Here is a 14,251-nt window from a genome sequence, read left to right as displayed (position 1 = left end):
TGAAGTAACAGCCCCTGTGGAAAAGCAGTATATGTGGTGACATGGTCTTGGCTTTGCTGTCATGCAGATTTAGCTTCAAGTCCTAGCTCAGTCACCTAATAACTTTGCAAACTTGGAAATGATATTTGATAACTTGTGTAAAGTGGGGCTGACTGTCTCTTTCTCTAAGGGCTTTAGTGGCTAAATAAAAACCTAGATTATCACCACTGTCACCATTGTCACATACTGTCCATGCGTTTTTCTTCCCATAGAGACTGAGCAGTTCTGAGGCTTGGCATAGAAAGCTTTGAGCACTGGCAGCCAAAGAAGAGGAATTAGTTGAGCAGTGAGATGTGGCAGGATATATATTCTCAACTGTCCAAAACTTAGCTGAATGCAATTCAACATACAGTCCTAAAGAAACCTGTCTGGACCTTCTCTGGCTGCTGCTCATTTCCCAGCTACATTTGGAAGTCAATACTCAAAGTTACTCACCTTCATTCTGAGTGGAGTGAGACAGTGAAAAGTTACCATGGCAAGAAGAAAATAAAAGTCAGTGCCTTGGCAATGGATCTTTGCCAGAAGCAATATGTAGTGTGGTAAATCATTAGTGATTTCAGAATTTTAGTGTAATAATGCAGGGAGTTCAGAAAATCTGAAAGTAATATTATAAAAGTAATACTCAATGTGATAAGCATGGGATTTAACTACTACAATGACACTTTTTTTTTCTGGCAGTATTAGTTCCCTTTTTTAACTGAACTTTGCTTCTTTTTTCCAGAAAGATCATTATGGTATATTAACATAGAAGTCAAGTTTGTTTTTCTTTCAAGAGTAAGGCTCTGACCTTCCAAAAAGAAAACAGATTATCCTCTAAATGCTGTGATACTCAGTTTTGGTTTTGTTTTGATCTCAGATATCTCTTAATTTCTTGACCTTGTATGACCTTGTATGCTGTTTTGTCTTCTGGTTTTGTTTGCTTCTTTTCTATCATTTCTCTAATAGCAAATGTAGGCATCACTGAATGTAAAATAGAATGTCCTGAAATTTATCAAATGACTTTGTAACTTGATCTTTGATTACCTTGGTTCAGGAAAGAAAAAAACACAACTGAGAAATAATTAATTGAAGAATTTTTTACAATCTTATGGTGTTGTAAGCAAGGCTGAAATAGTTCACACTTGCTTTTATGTTTTGATGTACCCATTTAAAACACATATTTGTTTGTGGTTGATTGACTGACTATATAACTGTTTATCCCATTCCTTTAACTGACAGCTCTTTGTTTTAGGATATGCTCTTTAGCATTTCTTATATTTCCTCTTTATTATGTCAATATATTGAAATTTATTCTATCGGGTAATAATGGCTTATATTTCATCATGAAAGATGCATGTTTCTACCACAAAAAAAGGGACAAGAAAAATAATGCCCTACAATAAAACTAGGTATACATAGCTATGAGAAATTCATCTTTAAAAATAGTAGTTTTCAATTACTTAAACTCTTTTGTAAGTAAAAAGTAAAACAGAGCTTGACTTATTTTCTTAATATATAAAACTTAGTTTTTATATAATCTCATGACTAAGATATATTTAATTTATGAGAAAATTTTAAGGTTATTTGAACAATTTTTCTAATTATCAAACTGAGTTAAGTAAACTTCCTGGCCATGTGTATTAACTTTTTAAATAACAAGAAAATGTTTATGGAAGTATACTGTCATCACATATTTTAATTATTAGCCATTATATCAAGCCCTTTCAAGACTTAAAATCAGAATATGTAAGTAGTACTCATATTTCTAAATTACATGTTAAGATATAAATTATAATAGTCTAAAGAAATAATTTATTAATGCTGAGTTTTTAAGTGTAGATAAATGTAACACTTATTCAGAAGCCTATCATATTCCTGCTGTAATATTTTACAACAGAAGCCAGTGCATTCTTATTCCTTGACATAAACTAGACTTTTCATATACTCTTTGAAGATACATTTTCAAATACTAAGAGTTAAGTATTGTCTTCTTTTGTCTATGTTACAAATTTATTCAATAATTGCAATGATGCCATGCTATATCTTAGTTGCATTTTGGAGTATATTAATCTGTGTTAAGCAACATAATCCAATATAAATAAGAATTTTTGACTTGAATTTAAATTATTGATTAATTATAGCTATACAGTAACAAATTTGTACATTTTTAATATTCAAGTAGGCACAAAATAAGCAAGTCTCTTTTTATAACATTAAGGTTTAGCCAAAAAGGAGTGAATATAAATCATATAACTTCATTTCAAAAGTCTTGTAATGGTGAAATTTAGTGTATGCACATACCTGAATACATTAACATTGTCACCTATAATCCTCAGAGAAATATTGCTAGAAATTTTTTTGTATAAAAATAACTGACAAAAAGATGTTTTTCCCACTTAAGCTAGAAAAGAAAGCAAATAAGAAGCATAAGGGAGTAGGTTCTTAGTCAAATACTCACTGTCATGATTGTATAAAAATATTAGTCTATTCTGATGATGGGAGGTGAACAATAATCATTGTGTTTTCCAAGGACATTGAAGAATGGGAATATTTTCATCATCATTACAAAAAAGAATTTTTTTTCAGTTCATAGAAGATATTTTTCTTCCTCTTCTCCCCATTAAGTTTGCCTTTTTATAGTTACAGAACTTGCTATAAGAATATCTTTTATACTCTGGGATTTTAGTACTATGTGGAGTAACAATTTTTGAATCTCTCAATCAGTACATGCAAAATTCACCAATTCTTCAAGTAAGAATTTAAACATAATGTCAAAGATAATTGATATGTAATACTTTGTTCTGCCGATAAGCCCTTTTTATTGGATGTTTATTTTTACTACATGTAAGTTGGTGGTAATGAGGTTCATGAGGCTCTTACATAATCTTCTATGAAACCCCATGAATTATCATCATGTCTGTGATTCACTCATGGAAATATATTTTTTAAAATCTTTGCATTAATGATGGTATTACTTTAAAGATTCATGAATTCAAATTCATAAAACTACGTTCAGAGACAGTATTTTTCTCTCTCCCTAAACATCAGCACAATAGAAATCCACTGGCCCATGTACTCAACATTCCTATTTTTCACTTTGAGAAGAAAGAATAGGGACACTGAGTATCAATACTCTGAGTTCGTGGCATGTTCTTGATCTGACAACTCTTGCAAATATATTATTAGTGCATAACTTAAAACCCACTTTTGATGTGATAAATATGAGCTCATTTAATTAGATTGTCTTTTATTTCAAACACTATTTGAGACAGTTTACAATGATCTGGTTAGCATGGAATGATGCTCGGCCTCCATCTTGGGCAAGATGATTTCCTTTCTGTTAGACACTTTATTCATTACAAAATAGGTGTAATAACAACACCTAACCTATAGAAAGGTTAATAAGATTAAGTGAAATGATGCTTGTGATGACAGTGTAACGTTGGTACTCAGTGTTCCATTAACATCAGTCATTACAATACATAAAGAAAGCGGGCAATAAGTTGAACACTATTACCTTGAATGTCGTTGACTCTGTGACCTCCAGCAACTACTTTTTTCTGCTCTCTTCCATTAATTTTATTTTTTTACTAGAATAACTTTTACTCTATACAGGAGAAGAGAGGCTCCAAAACTAGTCTTGATTTCAAAGTACCATACTATCCTTGCAATTCTCAAATACAGAAATGAGGCAAATCAGCAACAGGAAAGATCCAAAAGAAAATCTAAAAATTTGACACAACGCATGAAAGTTAACAGTTTGTAAAACTGTTTTTTGCTTACCGACTAGCCTTCTTTCTTTCTTCCCTTGTTGGTTTGTTTTCACCAAAGAGCCAGAGTTCTTAAAGCAAAAAAGTATAGGCTAGTTATTCTGAATCAAAATCCCCTTTAATACCAATGGTATTAGGTCTTCTTTTAATTTTTCTTTGATTTTCTGTTCTCCCTTCCCCAATCATTTGTTGTTAGGGGAAATTTCTTGATATTATATCTTCAGTATATGTTGTCTTTTCACTGGTTTGATATTGAGAGTAAAATCCCATATTCTCTGGGTTTCCTCCTGTACATACAGCAGGAAAGACAAATTACTGAAAGAAAGTTGTGTGATGGATATAAAAATAGTAACTAATATGTAAAGTATACAAGATGACATCTTGCCCTAATTTAGCTAGAAATATAAAACATGTTTATGTGTATAGTTAAAGAACAAGTCATAGAATAAATATCAATTGAATAGTATAAAAATATCAGTGTAAGTTGTGGAATTAAGAATAGTGATAATTTCCAGCTTTGGTGTTTATTTAGTGAATATCTGATATTTGATATAATTGGTTCATATATATTTGCCTTTACTGACAAATATCAGGAGCTCTAAATTCTGCACATGAGGTCTTTGCCACTTAACAGAGCCTATTTCTGCTTGTGTAAGCTTTGCACTGTGATTTTGTGTGTTTTTTATGATATATGACATACATGGATCTGCTTTGCTGTTTTAAGTACCATTTCTTTAGATTTGACAGTTTTGTTCTGTTTTGAGGAGAAAGAGAAAGAGCAGAAAGGTTAGAAAAGTAATAATAAAAATCATGTTCCTACCAAAGATTTTCATAGATTATTTTCTTTAATTTTGATTTAATTTCTACTTGAATTTTATGCAATTTTCCAATGTATATTCCTCATATACACAATACGTTATGACGTTAATGCTTTTAGAATTTATAATTTCTATAATAAAATTTCATGAAATACTTATGTTGGTAAAATATACTCTGAGTACCTTTTATTATTGCTTATTGTTTATACCTTTACTACATATTCTAAATCTGAAAAAAACTACTCTTGAACAAGCTTATTTGATTTTATTTTTCAAATGAGAATCCACTAGACCTTATTGCAAAAATTTCTAATTGAAGAGAATATTCATTCTTCCAGGTCTTTCAAAAGATCAATTAAATATTTATAATTGAATTTTATAAACAGAAGTTCCTTTGAAAAGTAAATTTTTATTATCTTCTAATAATTTTTACCTCATAAAACTATGAAATAACTACTAAAAGATAATTATTTAGTGCTTTATATACATTATTCAGTTCTTTGTAACTTCTAAAAAATGAAGCTAATAAGCTCTCCTTGTCTGTAGTCTCTACCCTAAATTTCTTGGCTGGAACTTCTATAGATACTAATATAATGAGAAATGTACATATGTGTCATAAAAGCAATAGAGAAATAATTTTTATTCCTTCTCCCAAATAATTTTTGTATAAAAGCCTTTTTTGTTCTTAACCTCATAATTTTTAAAAAAACATGAAGTGGTCTTTAAAACTGAAGGGATAATTCAGTTTGAACCCTGTAGCAATCTAGACATTAAAATGCAAATGCGAAGCAGAAAAATTGAGTCCTTTAAAAATAAAAGCAGGATCCAAACACTATTGAGAAGTTTTTAAGGAGAGGTGTTATAAGTAAGAATATATAACACTCTTCAAAGAAAGAGAATAGTTTATTAAAATTGGCTAGAGCATTTAAATCAATTTCTGGGGAAAAAATAAAGCAAGTTAGGCTGGACAGAAAGCAAGTAGACTCAGAATTGTCAGCAGGCATTTTATAGGGTGAGTTTTGACAAGAGATTTGGACTATATATGCTAATAAGATAATTACCTGGCTAGAGACGATAGAAAAAAACAAGCGTCATTACATTGTCAAGAATCAATCTAAAATTCTGAACTTTCCCTAGAATACATTGAACAATTTGAATTTTCTTTACAGTGGAAACATTCATACTTTTGGCATATTGTAAGTATTTTTAAATGGTACCCAAGAGACATTCAACCAAATGAAATTTTGATTTGCTATAAATGTTGATATTACATACCTCAAAGTATAAAAGCCTTGTTTTGGTATTTTAAATTTTTCCCCAAACTGAAAATTTTTGAATATTCTGTTTTTTTAAATAATAGTGTAAAATGCTTTTTTATATTTAACATAAAGAGAATATATTTTGCCTTGTTTTGCTTTCATTTTCAAGATTCAACTGTTTGTTTGTTTTTTTAACAGGGGAAACTCCGTCAGGAAAAATTCTACCAAAAATCAATATGCCTTTTGAATTAAATAATAGAAAACTAATTAACTCAGTTTAGAGAAAATGCTATTGTGTGTCTCTGTCTTCTCACTTTCATATCCTTTGTTCATACATGGCCATCATTTTTAATGTTGCGGATGAAAGTAGGGCTTTGTATACAAATACTTAGTTTCAACAGATTTGCTTTATTTAGAGCATTTTATTCTGTCTGGTATATTTTCCTCTCACTTTCCTGCTGTAGTCCATGCAAAGCCCCACAAAAAAATGATGTGGTTGATATTTTCACTGGCACAAATGGTATTGCCTGGATGTGGGTAATGAGGATTGGACATAAAACCACAAAGCAATAGCTTTGAAATGTGCAAAATCAAAAGTGCTGTCAGAAGAAGTGAATAAAGATGGAGAGAGAAGAAATATTACAGAAAGTATTTACTTCTATGTCCGCAGAGTAACAAGTCAACATTGCCTGAGTAACATTTCAAAGTAAACTCAATTGGAGTCTTAGAGATTTTTCTTGAACTAAGTAAGCTTTACTTAATAGCAGAGACCAGATTGAAGATAACTTTTAAAAGATTAGTTTCCCCTTTGGTGATGTGACAGGCTTATCATTGTTTGTTGCTGTTATTATTATTTTTTTGTAGTGAGGTAGGCAGACATTATCAATGTTATGCATTTATTGACTCTGCCCGTTACTTTTTTCTTTCTCATTATTCTTTTTAATGGTGTTACTCTCTCAAGAATCTAACCTCAACTCATGTTGAACTGATAGTTATTTTCCATATTTTTCCCTCTCATCAAATTATAATTACTTGTGTAATTATTGTTTAATTTCTGTATGTTCCACTAGACTCTAAGCAAGGGCTAAAGGTAAAGACCTTGTCTGTCATCTTTACTTTGTGCCCCCTGTACCTGTTCCTGGCTTGGTAGGCGTGTAAAATATCTGTTCAATGAACAATATCCACATACCCTGAAAAACTAACTGCTTTTACTAGTAGATTCTTTTGATGTAACTGGAAAAAAAAGCATTCTTTAAATGATAGGCGCATGTTGGACTCTCCAGGAAGCAGACCCTGAGATAAAGCGCAATGCTCAGGATAGTTTTTAAGGACTACCTATGGCATCAAATTTGCAGAAAGAGAGGAGCATGGTTGGATAGAGGGATATGGTTGAGCTGCAGTACAGGCCTGATGGTCTCAAATTCATGGGAAACTTGGAGCTAAAATAGTCCTTCAGACTGGTCCCACATTGATCCCAAATATCCAGACCTTTTAAAAATCTTTACCTAAAACAGTACTGGATATGGTCTGTCCCTAGAATGGTATACCTGTGGGCAAGGCAGACCTCTGCCACTGAAAATCCCTGAAGCCCTCAGAGCTGAAGGATGTCTACTGACCCCCCAATAAATGGGGCTGTAAGTGCTTACTTGAAGGACAGTGCATTCGTATCTACCACAGTCCATCCTTTGCATCACTCAGATTCAGATCTTCAAATACATTTGTTGGAATGTTCCTCCTGCAGTTCATGTGGACCTCTTATTCTGGGAGAAACATGGAAAAGAAGGCTGAATGGTACAATTATAGCCCTTCCTATTATAGCTGATCTTGGTATAACAACTAATACTTATTATTTCTCTTCTACATTATCCATTACAGAGTCCCTTTATCCTCAGCTAACACTTCTGCTGGTCTCAGTGGTTTTTCTGGTATTGTTAGCTATATCATCATCTCTGGTCAGTAAGATCTTATCAGTTTGGGGCAAAGTAGAAAGAAGAGTGACCCAATTGAATCACCTAAGCACCAAACCCATCCCTGCCTGCTCCCATTGTGTCAACAGTGACCCTATATTCTTTGAATGATCAGAATCAACCACCATTGCTGAGATGGTAATTCCTCAACTTGCATATTGTTCCCTTAACATCAGAAATACAAAGTGCCCAGACAATAGTCAAAATGTAAAATGCAATGAGATTTCTTTATATTTCCTGGAGGGAGTATGCCCCTACTGGGGACCAGGAGCTCTAACCATATAGAAGATAGAATCAGGAAGAAAATATCCCAGAAGGAGATCGTTGGGAGTGATGGTTATAGGCCACTCTTACTTCCAACCTTTAGTTTCCAGACATGTTATTCTTATAAGAGGAAGAAAAAAAAACAAAACAAATCTTTGGTGAATGGTGTATACTGTTTCTGGGAGAATGGCGACCAACACTGTCTAAGCTAGCACTTCATTTATGCCTTCATAGCTTTCCAAAGACTACAGCTTCCACATGTGATATTGGATACGGTACTGTTTCTGACTTACTAACTTGATTGTATGTGGGGTGGAAGGAACACACTTTCAAAGGCTTCAGCTTGTTCTTACTCTCTTTAATAGCTTTCACCTTACAGGTAATTAGAGAACATGTGAGAGTCATGCCAACTACCAAGTTTTTCTATCTTGATTATAAATTCTGGGACCAGGGAAACAACTACTGGCTTGTTCTGTGAATACAGTGAATCTTCTATGATCTGGACCTTAGACAAGTCTCCATTATTGCTTTGTCTCCAAATGGCTCAAGCCCAACAGAGAGAACATAATGATGCTCTGCATTCCTGAGTATCAATATCAACTTAGACTCTGTGTCTAATAATCCTTGAAGTGCTTGGGTACTTCTACCTCTATGTACAGTTATCTGAGTAAATGGTCATAGATGTCTTTGGGGAAGGACCAGAATTATCTTTACTTTGCACACATGCCAGGATATTGGAGTTTCCTTCCTCCTGGGGATCTATTTCTCATGCAATTAATGGATTCCATATCCACAAATTGGCTAAGACCGGGATATAGGGCAATAGATCTTGACTTTTATTGAATCAACTACCATTGACCTTCTGATCATATAACCATGTTTTTTCTACTGGTACATTTTGAGTAATATGCTTGTTGACTGCTAAACTAGTTTACCCATGGGAATCCTGTCTTCTATCAAGTATCTCTATAAATATCTGTGAGTCATTCCCCTGTGGCAGCCACTCCAGTTTTTCTTCCATCTAGATTCTGAAACGTAAGTGTCACCATCTTTCTCCTCCTGTTTTATAAGCCCACCATTCTCCTTGTAAACAGTGAAGCTAGGTCTGTATCAGTGTTTCCTACCAACAGCACTGACCCATGGCAGGAAGTTACCACTGAAGTTCTTAGGGATAAGGATAACTTTCACCAGTGCATTTTATATGAGTTCAGTATATGATGTAATATTAGGCTTTCACATGACACATCTGCTGGTTTTCCAGCCTTATATAGTGTACTCCCCTTGCATAGCAATTTGTCAGTTGCTTAAAGAGATTTTAATCCCTACTTAATCACTACTTAACATAACACTTCCAACATTAGGACCTCAATGAACACCCATCATCTTTTTTTTTATGTTTACCAGCCATACTAGTAATCAGTTTACAGCAAGTCCTGGGGTCCTTTCCAGGTGTTGAACCCTGAATCTCAAAACAATGAATACAAATCAGTAATTATGCTCTTAATGAAATTTATGTTGTGTCTTCTTTCATGGGAGCTTTTATAAGTCAATCTGACATTCTCCCTCAGCTACTTCTGGGACATACTTTTACTCCAGCAACTGCTTTGAGGTATATTCCCATTTCTATGTTCTCAGGCCTAGCACATGTCTGGCTGAATTTTGCTGCTATTCTCCTTAATAAGCTTACTGGCCAAGAGAGGAGTTGGAACCACATCCTGAGAAATTCATAAGTAGACTTGAGGAGGAAGGAAATGCCTCATATTGACTTCAAGAAAGGGAAATTTATTACCTTCTGACTATCAATTGCCTATGATTTCCTTCAGCATTTTATCTTCTTCTAGATCTTCACTACATCCTAGAAAGCCATCTGATTCTACCATTCTTATCACTTCTATTTTCTCCATAATTTTCCAATATCTGTTTCATCTCATAAACAAGTACTGCTCTAACACCATTATATAACCCCTATTTACCAAGAATTATAACAATGGTATCATTACCTTATCTGTATTCTCCCTGCCTCCATAACTGGGTCCTCACGGCTCACCTGGTGCCAGGTGATGCAGCACCAAATAACATCTGGGCATCTAACTTCCGGGATTACTCTAATCAGAAATATTTACAATTTGAATCCCAAAGAAAGCAGACTTGAGACCAAATTTAATGGTTAGGCAATTTTTGAGGGAGAAGCTTACAATCAGTACCTTCAGAATAGAGGGGAAAAAAGCAGGATTGAAAAGCAAGAGAAGTTGTTCTGTAATGTGGCCTGAAAACCTCTGTCAACTCTGGGGAGAATAGAGTTTTCTCATGTTAAACTGAAATGACTGGGCCTTTAAACCTTCACCTGAATCAGTCATTGGAAGTGCGCTGGGCCCAGAAGGGCATGGATGTGGGCAGGGTTTCTCTGTGAAGCTGAGACAATCCTTGAAGGGGCTAATTGCCAAATGCTGAGAGTACTCCCAGGGACTGGGGCAACATGCCTTTCTTTGAAGACCATCTGTTTAGCATATCTCCTTTGTCTACAACAATGACTGAAATTTTATCTCCAGATATAGCAGGGCAATATCTACTAGTTCCTGTTTAGTCTATATTTACCTAAATTTAAAATTACTTTCTTTACCTGTTGGCCATTTATATGTCTTCTTTGGAGAAAAGTCTATTCAGGCCTTTAGCCCATGTGATTGGGTTATTAGTTCCTATTGAGTTGTAGGAGTTGGTATGTGACTCACTGATACTTTCTTCCAATATGTTGCATTTCAATCTGTTGATTATTTCCTTTGATGTACAGAAGCTTTTTAGTTCAATGTAGTCCCAATTCATGGTCTGTTTCTGCTTGTGTGGCCTCACTGTGCTTTTGGTGTCAAACCCGTAAAATCATCACCGAGGACAATGTCATGCAGCTCTTTCCTATGTTTTCTTCTAAGAGTTTTATAGTTTTAGGTCTTATGTTCATATTTTTAGTACATTTTAAGTTGATTTTTGTATAAGGTATGAGATAAATGTCCAGTTTCATTCTTTTGACTACGCATATCTAGTTTTGCTAGCACCATTTGTTGAAGAAACTCCTTTCACCGCTGTGTATTCTTGGCACCCTTTAGGAATATCAACTGACTATATATGTGTGACGGTCAATATCATTAATCATCAGGGAAATGCAAATCGAAACCAAAATGAGATATCACCTGCTAGCATGCCCATTATCCAAAAACAAAAACAAGTGTTGGCAGAGATGGGGAGAAACTGGAACACCTGTACGCTATTGATGGGAATGCAAAATGGTGTAGCCACTATGGAAAACAATATGAAGGTTCCTCAAAAAATCAAAAATAGGAGGCGAAGCCAAGATTGCGGCGTGAGTAGAGCAGTGGAAATCTCCTCCCAAAAACACATAGAGCTATGAAAATATAACAAACAAAACTCTTCCTAAAATACAGACCAGAGGACACAGGACAACATCCACACCACATCCACACATGCAAGAACCCAGAACCTTGCGAAGGGGGTAAGATACAAGCCCCAGCCCGGCGGGACCCAAGCGCCCCTCCCCCCGGCTCCCGGCGGGTGGAAAGAATCCGGAGCGGTTTTTTTTTTTTTTTTTGGCGAGTGCTTTTTGGAAGCCTTAAAGGGACAGGGACCCCATTGCTAGAGAGGCAGGGTGGCGGGACTGGTGAGCGGTGCCTGGGACCAGCGCCTGAGGACAAAGATCACGCGTTTTTCCCTACGGGACTGGTGGGCGGGTGCCTGAGACCGGCGCCTGAGGACAGAGGAAATCGCATGCTTTTCCCCCTTTTTTCTTTTCTCTATTTGGCGAGTGCTTTTTGGAAGCCTTAAAGGGACAGGGACCCCGGTGCTAGGGAGGCAGGGCGGCGGGACTGGTGAGCGGGTGCCTGGGACTGGCGCCTGAGGACAAAGACTATCCCGTGTTTTTCCCTGCGGGACTGGAGGGTGGGTGCATGAGACCGGCGCCTGAGGACAGAGGAAATAGCACGTTTTTCCCCTTTTTTTTCCTCTTTTTGGCAAGTGCTTTTTGGAAGCCTTAAAGGGACAGGGACCCTAGTGCTAGGGAGGCAGAGCAGCAGGACCGGTGAGCGGGTGCCTGGGACCGGGGTCTGAGGACAAAGAATATCGTGGGTTTTTCCCTGCGGGACCGGTGGGTGGGTGCCTGAGACCAGTGCCTGAGGACGGAGGAAATCAAGCGTTTTCCCCCCCCTTTTTTTTTTTTCTCTTTTTGGTGAGTGCTTTTTGGAAGCTTTAAAGGGACAGGGACCCCGGTACTAGGGAGGCAGAGCAGCAGGACCAGTGAGAGGGTGCCTGGGACCGGCGCCTGAAGACAAAGAATATCGCGCGTTTTTCCCTGTGGGACTGGTGGGCAGGTGCTTTTTGGAAGCCTTGAAGGGACAGGGTCCCCAGTGCTAGGGAGGCAGGGCAGCAGGACCAGTAAGCGGGTGCTTGGGACCGGCGCCTGAGGAAAAAAAAAAAAATCGCGTGTTTTTTCCTTTTTTTTTTTTTTTTTTTCTGATCCCTCTCTCATTGTTGCTGTTGTTGTTTTGGTTTGGAGAGTACTTTTTGGAAGTCTTAAAGGGTCAGGACAGGACACTTAGACCAGAGGCAGAGAATCTGGGGATCTCTGGGCACTCTAACCCCCTGGGCAACAGGGAGCACAGAGGCCCCTTACAGAGAAAAATAGCCTCCTGGCCACTCCCCCTCCAACGGGGCTCCATCACTTTGGAGGAGCAGACCCAGCCAGGCCACTCCCACAGCAACAGTGGAGATAAACTCCATAGCAAACGGGCAGGTAGCAGAAGCCCTGTCTGCGCACAGCTGACAAGCATAAGCCACTAGAGGTCGCTATTCTCCCAGGAGAGGAAGGCCACAAACCAACAAGAAGGGAAGCTCTGCCAGTGGTCACTCATACCAGGTCTGCAAACTATCTCAATCACCATGAAAAGGCAAAACTACAGGCAGACAAAGATCACAGAGACAACACCTGAGGAGACAGACCTAACCAGTCCTCCTGAAAAAGAATTCAAAATAAAAATCATGAACATGCTGACAGAGATGCAGAGAAAAATGCAACAGCAATGGGATGAGATGCAGAGAAAAATGCAAGAGCAACGGGATGAAGACCGGAGGGAGATCACAGATGTCAGGAAGGAGATCACAGAAGTGAAACAATCCCTGGAAGGATTTATAAGCAGAATGGATAAGATGCAAGAGGCCATTGAAGGAATAGAAGCCAGAGAGCAGGAACGTATAGAAGCTGACATAGAGAGAGATAAAAGGATCTCCAGGAATGAAAAAACACTAAGAGAACTATGTGACCAAACCAAAAGGAATAATATTCGTATTATAGGGGTAGCAGAAGAAGAAGAAAGAAGAAAAGGGATAGAAAGTCTCTTTGAAGAAATAATTGCTGAAAACTTCCCCAAACTGGGGGAGGAAATAATCGAACAGACCATCGAATTACACAGAACCCCCAACAGAAAGGATCCAAAGAGGACAACACCAAGATACATAGTAATTAAAATGGCAAGGATCAAGGACAAGGAAAGAGTTTTAAAGGCAGCTAGAGAGAAATAGGTCACCTGTAAAGGAAAACCCATCAGGCTAACATCAGACTTCTCAACAGAAACCCTACAGGCCAGAAGAGAATGGCATGATATACTTAATGCAATGAAACAGAAGGGCCTTGAACCAAGGATACTGTATCTAGCACGACTATCATTTAAATATGATGGCGGTATTAAACAATTCCCAGACAAGCAAAAGCTGAGGGATTTTGCTCCCCATAAACCACCTCTACAGGGCATCCTACAGGGACTGCTCTAGATGGGAGCACTCCTAAAAAGAGCACAGAACAAAACACACAACAAATGAAGAATGGAGGAGGAGAATAAGAAGGGAGAGAAGAAAAGAATCTCCGGACAGTGTATATAACAGCTCAATAAGCAAGCTAAGTTAGGCAGTAAGATACTAAATAAGCTAACCTTGAACCTTTGGTAACCACGAATCTAAAGCCTGCAATGGCAATAAGTACATATCTCACAATAGTCACCCTAAATGTAAATGGACTTAATGCACCAATCAAAAGACACAGAATAATAGAATGGATAAAAAAGCAAGACCCATCTATATGCTGCTTACAAGAAACTGAC

Source organism: Manis javanica, chromosome 13, assembly GCF_040802235.1.
Source record: "Manis javanica isolate MJ-LG chromosome 13, MJ_LKY, whole genome shotgun sequence".
Lineage (NCBI taxonomy): Eukaryota > Metazoa > Chordata > Mammalia > Pholidota > Manidae > Manis > Manis javanica.
The sequence above is the reverse complement of the archived record's forward strand: the minus strand, read 5'-3'. Positions refer to the sequence as shown.